At 46.3% G+C, this 13,300-nt stretch overlaps 1 pseudogene; it reads left to right on the forward strand.

The window, feature by feature from the left end:
* Nucleotides 1–94: 94 nt before the first annotated feature.
* LOC140193764 (uncharacterized) lies at nucleotides 95–10,615 on the forward strand (annotated as a pseudogene).
* Nucleotides 10,616–13,300: the final 2,685 nt, after the last annotated feature.

Raw genomic sequence — 13,300 nt, forward strand, 5'->3', positions numbered from 1 at the left:
CTCGGGGCAGGGACATGCTGGAAATGGAGAACAGCTCATTCCCGAAGGTTTAAAAACGCGGAAGGCGGCGATCGCCGGCGCCTCAAAGGTGCCGATGCCGGGAGAAACGTTCCGGTCCGGGGCGCTGCACGGAGAGCAGGTTTCGGGAAGGAGGCCGGGAACGCTTTGGAAAATTAGTGTAATTCTCTGTCCATCGGGTTTCTGACTGATATGCAAAGCCGGGAAAGCCTCGGCAACTTTCTCAGCGACAATGATTCCCGCGATCCGGTCACATCTGTTCACATTGTCCGGTACCGCTCAGCCCCGCTGTCTCCGACTTTCCATGGACAGTTTCCAAAGCTCGTTGCAGATTTACTTCCCCCGTTCACAGGCATCGATCTCCTCCTCGGCTTCCGCCCACACGGACCCGGCTCGGCTCGCTTATTTTAAATTCTGCAAGTACTCTTCGCCGCGGCTCCTTCACACTCTGTCAGGGGATCGGATCAAAAAGATCCCGTGTTGGTTTTATTTAATATTCTCTCTGACCCGAATTACTGCAGCGTTACTCTAAATGTTCCAGTGCTGATGGTCCCGAAGCGGAGTGTCGCCTGTAACTTACCCCGTCTGACCTGTATCGGACCCCGCTGTGTCGGCTCTGAACTCCCGCTTCACTCCATCGATATCAGGGCGTGGAAACAAACCCCGGGAAACAAAAACCCACAGACACCCTTATTTAATTTTTCCAAACTCCCGAAACCCTCGGGTCTAATATACAGTTGGTTTCATTTTCAGGATATAAATATACATTTTTTTGTCAATAGTAGACTGAGGAATATTTATTTGGTCCATCAGCCAAATTGTTGACAGTTTGGGAACAACTGGGCTCCAAGCACCGGTCCCTACAACACCGACTGGGACATCTTGCAGGCCCAAGAAGGGTCGTGTTATTCCAGTGGCCACACATTGTAATTTCACGTCCCATTCCCATTCTGATATATCTGTCCACGGCCTCCTGTACTGTCAAGATGAAGCCACACTCAAGTTGCAGGAACAATACCTCATATTCCGTCTGGGTAGCCTCCAACCCTATGGCATGTATATTGACCACTCTAACTTCCGTTCATGCTCCTCTTCCCCTTCACACCCTATCCGTTATTTATGTTTTTAAAATATATTTGTTATTTTCCCCTTTTTTTCTCTCTCTCGTTTTTCTCCCTCTCACTATAACTCCTTGCCTGCTGTCCACCCTCCGGGATTCCCTCCCGCCTTCTCTCTCCCCAGGCTTCTCCTCCCAAGGTCCTCTCCCTCCTCCAGCCTCGTATCCCTTTTGCCAATCAACTTTCCAGCTCTTTGATCCACCCCTCCCCTCCTGTCTTCTCCTGTCATTTTGGATCTTCCCTCTCTCCCTCCTACTTTCAAATCTCTTACTATCTCTTCTTCAGTTTCTCCTGACGAAGGTCTCGGCCCGAAACGTCGACTGTAACTCTTCCTATAGATGCTGCCTGGCCTGCTGCGTTCCACCAGCGTTTTTTTGTGTGTCTTTCTTGTTCCTCCGAATTGTTTTGAGCTGTGAAATTGTTTTTATCAGAAATAACCATGGAGACTGAAATTTTCTGTTGAAATGTTGTCCTTCACCCACTGACGGGCTTTGTAAACTTTTAACAGTGTAGTAAAGTCAAAGGATTTGTGTATGTGAATCACAAACACAACAGCCCGTAAGTTCCGCTGTATCTGTCAGTTCACCAGCGCTTGAATGCCGCCGATCCTTGAATGTGGAGGCGGAGATGCTGGAGAAGACAGCGCCCCACTCGCTACAAGGAGAGCCCGATCACGTGTCCATGTCCGTGATCTGATTGGATACATTGCCATGACGTTGCTAGCAGTGTGATGTCATTCACTGTCTCTCAGTTTGGAAGGGATTCAGTCGGCCGTCGCAGATACACCAACAGCTTCGCACTGGGAAGCGGCCGTTCACCTGCTCCGTGTGTGCGAAAAGACTCATTCAGTTAACCCACCTTGTGTTGCTCCGGTGAGTTCACAATAAATAGAGGACACATTTCTGTCCGGAGTGAGCAAAGAGTTTTACTCAATCATCCCAGCTGCTGCAACATCAGCAACTTCACATCAGGGAGGAAAATCAGTCCTGGGAAAAGCCTCTGGCTATCCACACAACCAATGCCTCTCATTATCTTATACACCTGCATGAATTTCCTGCATGATTTTCTCCAGACGGAATAAGACGATGGGCTCACTGTGGTTTTCACGTTCTTCGGGGCTCCGGACTAAGGCGGTTAAACTCCTCCTTCCCTGCTCTTTTCAACTTTTGGTGTCATTTTCACTAATTTCAAAGGACTGTGCCTCAGACAGCTGGGTTGTTGCAATGCACTGCTAAAGTCTGACAGCAGACTAACGAGTGAATCTTCGATGGAGCAGAGTCAGAAACTCTGTTACCAGCCTGAGTCAGGACTTTGGGGCTCCAGGAAGAGATGGGAACTAGAGTTTACAAGGAGGAGGAGGAAGAGGAATCAGATCAGCAGGATGCGGCTAAAATGAAAGATCAGAAACATTTGGAAACTGGTTGATCGAAAAAAAGTGTTTAATTTCTGCAAAATACTGGTGGAAATCAACAGATCAGGCAGTCAATGCGGAGAAGAATAAATGGGCAGCGTTCAGGCCGAGCCCCTTCAGCATGCATTGGCTGTGTACTCCTCTGCTTAGTTGCTGCCTGAACTGCAGAGTTCCTCCAGCATTTTATGTGTATATGTCTGCATTTCCAGCAACAGCAGAATCTCTTATGTTTTATATCTGCATTTGTAAGAAAGTTCTACTTTGGCATTAAACACGCGGAAAGTTTGCTGATATTAATTGTATTGTTTTAAGGGAGTGCTTTCTGCGTTAAAAGAGGTGCTGAGTTTTCTACACAAAAAAAACTGGGGTTTGTACTTGGACCGGTGCTTGCAGAAACTTTCAATGGCACCGTGATTAACTTGAAAGCTCAGCGTAACAGCTTTCGCTGTCGCTGAAGCACCGATCGAATGCGCAGGCGTCAGGGTTGCAGATGGTCCCGAATATCACGCATGCGCAGTACACAAAAGGCCTCGGATATCGCTGCTGGTAAGTGTTTCTGCGTGCGACCGTTTTCACCACCGACTGAGGGGCAATTGCTGTGAATCCGGACACTATGACCCCGCAATCCCGGGACAGTCCTGTTCTCTTCCCTCTCTCAGCCCCACGATCCCTACCCTGACCCCAGGGAGCTTCCGGCTGATGAGGGAATGGGAGCCGATGGATCTCTCAGACAGAGCTGAGCTCCAGCTGTCTAAGTGCAATGATTAGGAATTTGGAGAAAGGGAACAAAATCTTTTACATCACCAGTTGAGAAAATCACCTTTGTTCTACCTCCAATCACAAACAAGAGAAAATCTGCAGATGCTGGAAATGCAAGCAACACCCATAAATTGCCGGAATTCTGCATTAGTACACTTTTCCATAGATGCTGCCTGGCCTGCTGAGTTCCTCCAGCATTTTGTGTGTGTTGCTTGTTTCACCTCATCTTGTTCTGGACCTTTCTACCCGTGAGGACATGTTTTGACCCATTCACTCTGTGAAGATAATGATATCAAACACCTTTGTCCTGGGCAACAAATAGCTTTCACATCACAAATGTGCCAGACTCCAATGAGACAGACTACTGCGCCTCCCTTTATATTCATTGGCATTACCATCAATGAGTTCACCACATTTGGGGGAGGGTTCAGGGGAAATATTTATGTACAATACAGAAACTGGTGTTACCTGTGTGTATTGCGGTGATGCAAAAGTTGCTGGACAATTTGCAACTGGGAAGAAGTGTAGTGATATGTGGAAATCTGACTTTTTGAAGCGTATTTTAGCAAGCAAAGCACATATGGACAATGTGCAAAAGCTCTGGTGAGAAAATCCTTCATTACCCATTACAGGCCTGCTACATAGGTTGTGTGAGAGTGCAGATGAACTCGATCAAACCCGGAGGAGATCAAAGTTCCTATTGACAGTGATTTGCCAGCTGTTAAAATGAATACCTCTCTGGATAAAATTCACTGTGCACGTTGTCACTGGGTGAAAAATGCACAGTACAAGATTTATGTGCACACTGGTTGTTACAAATTACAGGTGACATTGGTGGGAAGGTGGGGAGACCTCCAGTGTCCCTGATGCCTTCACCTACAAGATGTGCATCCAGCTACAGCTTGTAACCCTTCACTCTAAGGAGTTGGAGCTGGAAATGAATGAATTCTGGATCATCCGGGAGTTTGAGGGGCTGGGCGATAGCTATGACATGAAGAGAGGTGATTTTCACCCAAGGTGCAGGACACAGGAAACTGGGTGAGCATCAGGAAGTGGAATGAGTTTTAATAGCCATCGCAGAGTACTCTTGTGGTCATCCCCCACAACAAGAGGTGGACCACTTTAGAAACTGTTGGGGGGATTACCTGGCAGAGGAAAGTCAAAAGGGTGATAGGGGATTTGTTAGTTAGGGAAACAGAACAAGAGTGGCTAATATCCTAGTGGTAAGGCTTGCTAGTGCTAGTGTGGGGGGAGGGGTGATGTGGTTAACAAAAGTTGTAGGGGGAAAGGGAGCCAGAATGACAGAACAGATATTGGAGAGGGTGAATTAAATTGAATTTATTACATACATCCTTCATATACATGAGGAGTAGAAATCTTTATGTTATGTCTCTGTCTCAATGTGCAATGTGTAATTTATAATAAATAGTTTGTACATAGGACAGTCAATATAACAGAGAAATCAATTAATTAGTCTGATGGCCTGGTGGAAGATGATATTCTGGAGCCTGTTGGTCCTTTTGCTGTGGTACCTTTTCCTGAATGTTAAACAGCAGGAACAGTTTGTAGTTGTGTGATTCAGGTCCCCAATATCCTTTGGGCCCTTTTTACGCACCTGTCTCTGTAAACGTCCTGAATATTGGGATGTTCACATCTACAGATGCGCTGGGCTGTCCGCACCACTCTCTGCAGGTTTCTGCGAATAAGGGAAGTACAGTTCCCATACCAGGCAGTGATGCAGCCAGTCAGGATGCTCTCAATTGTGTCCCTGTAGAATGTTCTTGGGATTTGGGGCTCCACCACAAACTTCTTCATCCATCTGAGGTGAAAGAGGTGCTGTTGTGCTCTTTTCACAACACAGCCAGTATGTACAGACCATGTGAGATCCTTGATGATGTTTATGCCAAGGAATTTAAAGCTGTTCACCCTCTCAACCCCAGATCCACTGATGTCAATCGGGGTTAGCCTGTCTCCATTCCTCCTGTTGTCCACAATCAGCTCCTTTGTTTTTGTGACAATCAGGGAGAGTTTGTTTTCTTGACACCAGTCAGATGTTGTTCAGACGTCACATAGAGTAAGCAATCAAATGTTCGAGCATGGTGCAATGAATGTGCAGAGCTGTGTATATCACAATGCATGAAGCATTGTACGAAATCCAGAGGAGCACAGGACAGGGAATTCTGATATTGTAGCCATTATTGGGACTTGGTTGCATGCAACAGTCTGAGGGATTTAGAGGAACAAATTTGTAGAGAGATCGCAGACCATGCCAAGAAACGAAGGTGGAGTCAGTAAGTGATTTTAACTTTACATATATTGACTGGGACTCCCATACTGTCAAAGGACTAGACGGGGTAGAGTTTGTCAAATGTGCCCTTAGTCAGTATGTAGAATTCCTGATGTAGAAGTGTGCAATGAGCTGTTAGGAAATGATCCAGGGCTGGTGACAGAAGTTAGTGATCATAATGCCATGAAATTCAAAGTAAAGATAAAAAAAAAGGTCTGGACCATGGGTTGAGGTTCTAAATTGCAGAAAGGTCAATCTTGATGGTATCAGAAAGGATCTGACAAGTGTGGTTTGGGACAGGCTGTTTTCTGGCAAAGGAGTACTTGGTAAGTGGGAGGCCTTCAGAAGTGAAATTTTGAGGGTGTAGAGTTTGTATGTGCCTGCCAAAATAAAAGTTGAAAGGTAACTGGTGCAGGGAACTTTGGTTTTCAAGAGATATTGAGGCCCGGGATATTTTGTTCCTCGAAATGCCTCAGACTGTTGGGTGCTACCAAAACTCATTAATCAATATCATAATTCCATGCCCTGAGCCCATCTGACTTTTCTTTAGTCATCTGCTGTAGGTTTCTAAAAGCTTCCCAATAGTTTTTGCTCTATATTTTGCCATCCCTTTGGCTTTTCTGTTGGTTCGGCATCTCATTTCAGCCACGGTTGTGTCCTCCTGCCTTTCCAATGCTTCTTTTGGATGTATCGATCACTCAGCTCCCGAATTGCTCCCAGAAATTCCAGACATTGCTGCTCCATTGTCACTCCTACCTCTACCCTTCCAAACAAGTTTGGCCAGCTTCTCTGTCATAGAAACATGGAGAAGTTCAGTTTGGAAACAGGCTATTTGGCCCATTTAGTCAATGCCAAAAAAACATTTAAGTTGTCTAATGCAGCTACCTGCACCGGGACCATTGCCCTCCATACCCCTACCATCCAGACCCCCATCTGAACTTCTTTGAAATGGTGAAGCTGACCTCATATTCACCACTTGAGCTGGCATTTCATTCCACACACTCACGACCATTTCAGCGAAGAGCTTTTCCAAATATTCCCATTAAATTTTCACCTTCACCACTTCCCCACAACTTCTGGTTGTCATCCCACCGACCTCACTGGAAAAAGCTGCTTGCATTTACCCTATCTATACCCTCATAATTGTGTATACTTCTAACAAATCCTCAAAGCAATGCATAATTTCCTTGTTTATGTTCAGAGCCTTATTCAGATGTATAAGATGATGAGGGGCATTGTTTGTGTGGATAGACAGAGTTTTATTCCCAGGGCTGAAATGGCTAACACGAGGGGCCATAGTTTTAAGGTACTTGGAGATAGATACCGAGGGGATGTCAGGGGTAAGTGTTTTACACAGAGAGTGGTGGTAGTGTGGAATGCACTGCCGGAATTTGTGCGAGAGGGTTTCAGTAACTGTGGGGCCAGGTCACAGATTGGAGATGACAGAAATGCCCCATTCTTACAGAGATAGGAAGAGCATCAGAGAATTTGATGGTCATTACAGATACCAGCACTGTGCCCAGTTAGATGATCTCTCCTTCCAACTTGGGTTGAACTTCACTGTAACAGCGTGATATCAGATCACACCTTGACAACTCAAGTGATGTCATCTGAAATGTCGTCCTACACCCATTGATGGATTTTGTAAATCTTTTTACAGGTTAAAACTGACAAGGAATTTGTCTACGGGAACGTTGAACACAACACGCTAGTTTTGCTGTCTCTGTCCAGATATTTAAGAAGTGGAGCAAAGGATTCACTCCATCATCCTTCCTGCTCAGACTGTGGGGAGGGATTCACTCGCTCATCTGACCGACTGGCACGCCCGTCATCTTACACGGGTGAGTTCCCACTCATCTGCTCAGACAGTGGGAATGGATTCACTCAGTCATTTCAACTGAAGGTACATCAGCAAGTTCACACTGGGCAAGGCCATTCACCTGTTCTGTGTGTGAGAAGGGATTCAGTCAGTCTTCCCACCTGTGGACGCACCAGTCAGTTCTCACTGGGCAGAGGCTGGTCATCTGCTGAATTTGTGGGGAAGGATTCACTCGGTCATCTGACCTAATGGCTCACAAGCGAGTTCACACCGGGGAGGGACGGTTCACCTGCTCGGACTGTGGGAAGGGATTCACTTGCTCATCTAAACTGAAGGTACATCAGCGAGTTCACACTGGGGAGAGGCCATTCACCTGCTCAGACTGTGGGAAGGGATTCACTTGCTCATCTAAACTGAAGGTACATCAGCGAGTTCACACTGGGGAGCGGCCGTTCACCTGCTCAGACTGTGAGAAGAGATTCACTTGCTCATCCCAACTGAAGGTACATCAACGAGTTCACACTGGGGAGAGGCCGTTCACCTGCTCAGACTGTGGGGAGGGATTCACTTTGTCATCTCAGCTACTGAGACACCAGTTAGTTCACACCGGAGAGCTACCATTCACCTGTTCAGACTGTGGGAAAGGATTCACTCGGTTATCTAAACTAAAGGTACATCAGAGAGTTCACACTGGAGAGAGGCCATTCACCTGCTCAGACTGTGGGATGGGATTCACTTGCTCATCTAATCTGAAGATACACCAGTCAGTTCACAGTGGAGAGAGGCCGTTCGCCTGCTCAGACTGTGGGAAGGGATTCACTCGGTCATCTCAACTGAAGATACATCAAAGAGTTCACACTGGAGAGAGACCATTCACATGCTCAGTCTGTGGGAAGGCATTTGCTCGGTCATGTCAACTGAAGGCACATCAGAGAGTTCACACTGGAGAGAGGCCATTTACCTGCTCAGACTGTGGGAAAGGATTCTCTCAGTCATCCACCCTAATATCTCACCAGCGAGTTCACACTGGGGAGCGGCTGTTCACCTGCTCGGACTGTGGGAAAGGATTCACTTCATCATATCAACTGAAGGTGCATCAGCGAATTCACACTGGGGAGAGACCGTTCATCTGCTCAGAGTGTGGGAAAGGATTCAGTCAGTCATCCAACCTACAAGCACACCGGTCAGTTCACACAGGGGAGAGGCCATTCACCTGCTTAGTGTGTGGGAAGAGATTCACTCGGTCATCTAAACTGAAGGCACATCAGAGAGTTCACACTGGGGAGAGGCCATTCACCTGCTCAGACTGTGGGAAGGGATTCATTCAGTCATCCACCCTAATGGCGCACCAGCGAGTTCACACTGGGGAGCGGCCGTTCACCTGCTTGGAATGTGGGAAGGGATTCACTTCATCATCTCAACTGAAGGAACATCAGCGAGTTCACACTGGAGAGAAGCCATTCACCTGCTCAGAGTGTGGGAAAGGATTCACTCAGTCATCCCACCTACAAGCACACCAGTCAGTTCACACTGGGGAGAGGCCGTTCACCTGCTCAGACTGTGGGAAGAGATTTACTTGGTCATCTCAACTGCAGAGACACCAGCAAGTTCACACTGGGTAGAGGCCGTTCCCCTGCTGTGAATGTGGGAAAGGATTCACTCAGTCACCTAACCTTGTGTAACTCTCGCTTCAGCTAGCAGCTTAATATAGGGGGTGATAGCCCCCCCAGCCGAGCCAAACTTAAGAAATCTCGTTTGGGAGGATGCTGCGTGATCTGTCCCCTGTTACCATCAGTACCCTGAAATAACAAACAGACAACAATATGTGATTAAACAATTAAGCTTTATAATTCTTACTTTGACTATATGGTTAGCGAAGAACAAAAAGGGCCCACTCTCTCCATTCGCATCTTCTCATCTCTCGCTGGCAAAAGACCACAAAAATCTCTCTTCCAGACTCACAAGAAAGAACATTTCACTCATTGGATTGCTCCGCACTCCAAAACCCTGTTATCTCTAGTTGTAACCTAAACATTGCTGCTACAGAGAAACCATTACCTCAGCAGTGAAACACTGCACCGAGGCCGTTACATTAGCAGTGAAACCTTACAGCATGTTACACTTGTGACATACTGCTGGGTTCACACTGGGGAGAAAGTTTCAATAAGCTGCATGCTGGATATTTGTCCATCACCATTGCTGAATGCAATTTCGAGACTGACTGTCGGTGCTGAACTCTGTAATTATTGCTGCTGCTCACCACACCCAGTCCTGCACCCTGGTCACTGGGCATGGGAGGAGTTTCTTCTGCTGCATATTCACCTTTAAAGGGACTGCATCTGAGACAAATAAATCAGTTCTATTTTAAACTCTGTGTCAGGGACTTAGTGAATTTATAACTCACCTAGTGTTCAGTAGAGAGTCAGCTCAGGCTGGCTGGACCCTGCCAGTGATTCTGTTCCATGACAGTCCTTTTAAGTCCTCTGCTGTTGTTCATCTCTCGCTCTCCCTGTGGGATGGGTTCCAAACAGTCACCACTCTGTGGGTGAAGAGGTTTCCCTTGAATTTTCTGCAGGCTGAACAAGTCGAGCTGACTGCAGTTCTATCTGAGATATCCTTCGCCTCTCAAATCTCTGGGCTGAGGAAGAATGACATTGGGAGTTAACCTCCTTATTCAGGGCTCATTTCCACATTACATGTCATTTTCTGTGCTTCTAAAGGGTTGTTAGAAAAAACCACTGTCCTCTAAAGTCTGAAATCAGAATGGGAAACCATTAGTTGGATGTTCAACAGAGCAGGGTCAGAAACCAGCGGCAGGTCTGCACAGGGCAGAGTTTGAGGCTCTGGACGATGTTCAGGGTAAGAACGTATGATGAGGAGAAGGGAATCAGCAGCGGGGCGTGGCAATGAATGACAGAGTAGCAACATTTGGAAGCTGATTGACAGAGAAAATAATTTGGTTATCTGACTAGTGACGCAAACAATGCCTGTGGTGAGGTGCTCCATTGGTCGAGGAACGTGTGTGTTGGGAATGGTTTTATCTATTGAGGGAGTTGTTCCCACTTGTTTATCCTGTAATATTATATCTGAATGGTTATTATGGATTGTCCTGTCTGAAATAATGTATTGATTATCATATAATTTGTAAGATTTTGACTCTAAAACCGGACCAGGCTTGAATTTATGGTGCCTTTATGAAGTGATGGAGGGCATTTAAAGCAAGATTTAAATATATACTTAGAAGTTTTATCTGACTGTTGTGTGATTTTTTTTTCATGTGTGTTCTTTCCAAGGTAGTGTTAATCTAAATGGGTTTGAGTGTAAATAGTCTTTTCTAAAGTTATTTACCTTTGAAATGGATTGAAATGGGACAAAGATATTTTCACTTTAAAAAAGCTAATGTTGGTATTGATGAAAGTGTTTATTGCCTTCGTTGTATTTGTTAACTATTGAGCTCTGTTTGGCAAGAGTTTTTTTAAGCCTTGAACTAAATTTTGTCAAAGTTTTTCCCTATTTCGCACTACTTTCTATTTTCTTTGCTTGTTGATATTCCAGATACGTGGGTATCAAGAGTCCCGAGGAAGGGTCTTGGCCTGAAATGTTAATTCCCATCCCTAGATGCTGCCTGACATGCTGAGCACCTCCAGCACTTTGTGTGTAGTTCTCTAGATTTCTAGTATCTGCAGGTCCTCTCGTTTCCCAGATACATTTCTTGTAAGAACAAGCCAGTATTGGGGTTGTGTGTGGCTCTGTTTGTAAAATATTAAATAAAATCATTAGAAAGAGGTGGCATAGGGTTGGAAGGTGTAGAATCTGTGGGTAGAATTAAGGAGCAATAAATGTAAAAAAAAATCCCTGATGGGAATTGTATGGAGACCTCCAAACAGTAGTAAGTGTGCGGTCCACTGATTACACAGGGAGGTAGAAAATGTGTGCCAAAAGGGCAATGTTACAATAGTCATGGGGGATTGTCATGCAGGTGATTAGGAAAATTAGGACGGTGTTGATCTCAAGAGGAGGAATTCCTGGAATGCCTACAAGATGCTTTTTTAGAGCAGCTCGAGTTTGAGCCCACTTGGGGCTCAGCTATTCTGGATTGGTTGTTGTAATGAACTGGTATTAATGAGGTCACTTAAGTTCAAAGAACCCTTAGGGGCAAGTGATCTTAATATTATCAAATTCACCCTGACCTTCAAGAAGGAGAAGCTAAAGTCAGATGTGGAATAAAGTGAATTAGAGATGCATGAGAGAAAAATTGGTCAAAATTGATTTAAAAAGAACACGGGCAGGGATGAAAACAAAGCAGCAATGGCTGGAATTTCTGGAAGCAATTCGGAAGGCACAGGATATATACAAACCCCATTTCCAGAAAAGTTGGGATATTTTCCAAAATGCAATAAAAAACGAAAATCTGTGATATGTTAATTCGCATGAACCTTTATTTAACTGACAAAAGTACCACCGTGAGAGAGTCCAGTTCCATCCCCACAATATCACTCGCCTTACGGAAGAGTTTGTTGATTCTGTTGGTGTCTGCTACCCTCAGCCTGCTGCCCCAGCACACAACAGCAAACATGATAGCACTGGCCACCACTGATACGTAGAACATCCTCAGCATCGTCTGGCAGATGTTAAAGGACCTCAGTCTCCTCAGGAAATAGAGACGGCTCTGACCCTTCTTGTAGACAGCCTCAGTGTTCTTTAACCAGTCCAGTTTATTGTCAATTCATATTCCCAGGTATTTGTAATCCTCCACCATATCCACACTGACCCCCTGGATGGAAACAGGGGTCACCGGTACCTTAGCTCTCCTCAGGTCTACCACCAGCTCCTTAGTCTTTTTCACATTAAGCTGCAGATAATTCTGTTCACACCATGTGACAAAGTTTCCTACTGTAGCCCTGTACTCAGCCTCATCTCCCCTGCTGATGCATCCAAATATGGCAGAGTCATCCGAAAACTTCTGAAGATGACAAGATTCTGTGCAGTAGTTGAAGTCTGAAGTGTAAATGGTGAAGAGAAAGGGAGACAAGACAGTCCTCTGTGGAGCCCCAGTGCTGCTGATCACTCTGTCGGACACACAGTGTTGCAATCACACATACTGTGGTCTGCCAGTCAGGTAGTCAAGAATCCATGATACCAGGGAAGCATCCACCTGCATCACTGTTAGCTTCTCCCCCAGCAGAGCAGGGCGGATGGTGTTGAACACATTGGAGAAGTCAAAAAAACATGACCCTCACAGTGCTCGCTGGCTTGTCCAGGTGGGCGCAGACACGGTTCAGCAGGTAGACGATGGCATCCTCAACTCCTAGTCGGGGCTGGTAGGCGAACTGGAGGGGATTTAAGTGTGGCCTGACCATAGGCCAGAGCAGCTCCAGAACAAGACTCTCCAGGGTCTTCATGATGTGGGAGGTCAATGCCACCGGTCTGTAGTCATTGAGGCCGCTGGGGCGCGGCGTCTTCGGCACAGGGATGAGGCAGGACGTCTTCCACAGTACAGGAACCCTCCAGAGCCTCAAGCTCAGGCTGAATACATGGCAAAGTATTCCACATAGCTGACGGGCACAGGCTTTGAGCACCCTGGTACTGACACCATCCGGTCCTGCAGCCTTGCTTGGGTTGAGACGTTTCAGCTGTCCTCTCACCTGTTCAATCGTGAAGCCCACTGTGGTGGTTTTTTGTGGGGGTGGGGTATGGTCATGACAGCAGGGTGGGGGACTGTGAGGAGGGGTAGGAGGGGAGAGTGGAATATGTGTTGGTTGGGAGCCGAGAACAGATGGCTCTTGTGGGGGATGGGCAGGGGTCACAATGTCAAATGTTAAAGAACAGGTTAAGTTCATTGGCCCTGTCCCCACTGCCTTCAGCTCCTCTGTTGTTAGTTTGCCGGA

This window comes from Mobula birostris, unplaced genomic scaffold, assembly GCF_030028105.1.
Source record: "Mobula birostris isolate sMobBir1 unplaced genomic scaffold, sMobBir1.hap1 scaffold_826, whole genome shotgun sequence".
NCBI classification, from domain to species: Eukaryota; Metazoa; Chordata; class Chondrichthyes; order Myliobatiformes; family Myliobatidae; genus Mobula; species Mobula birostris.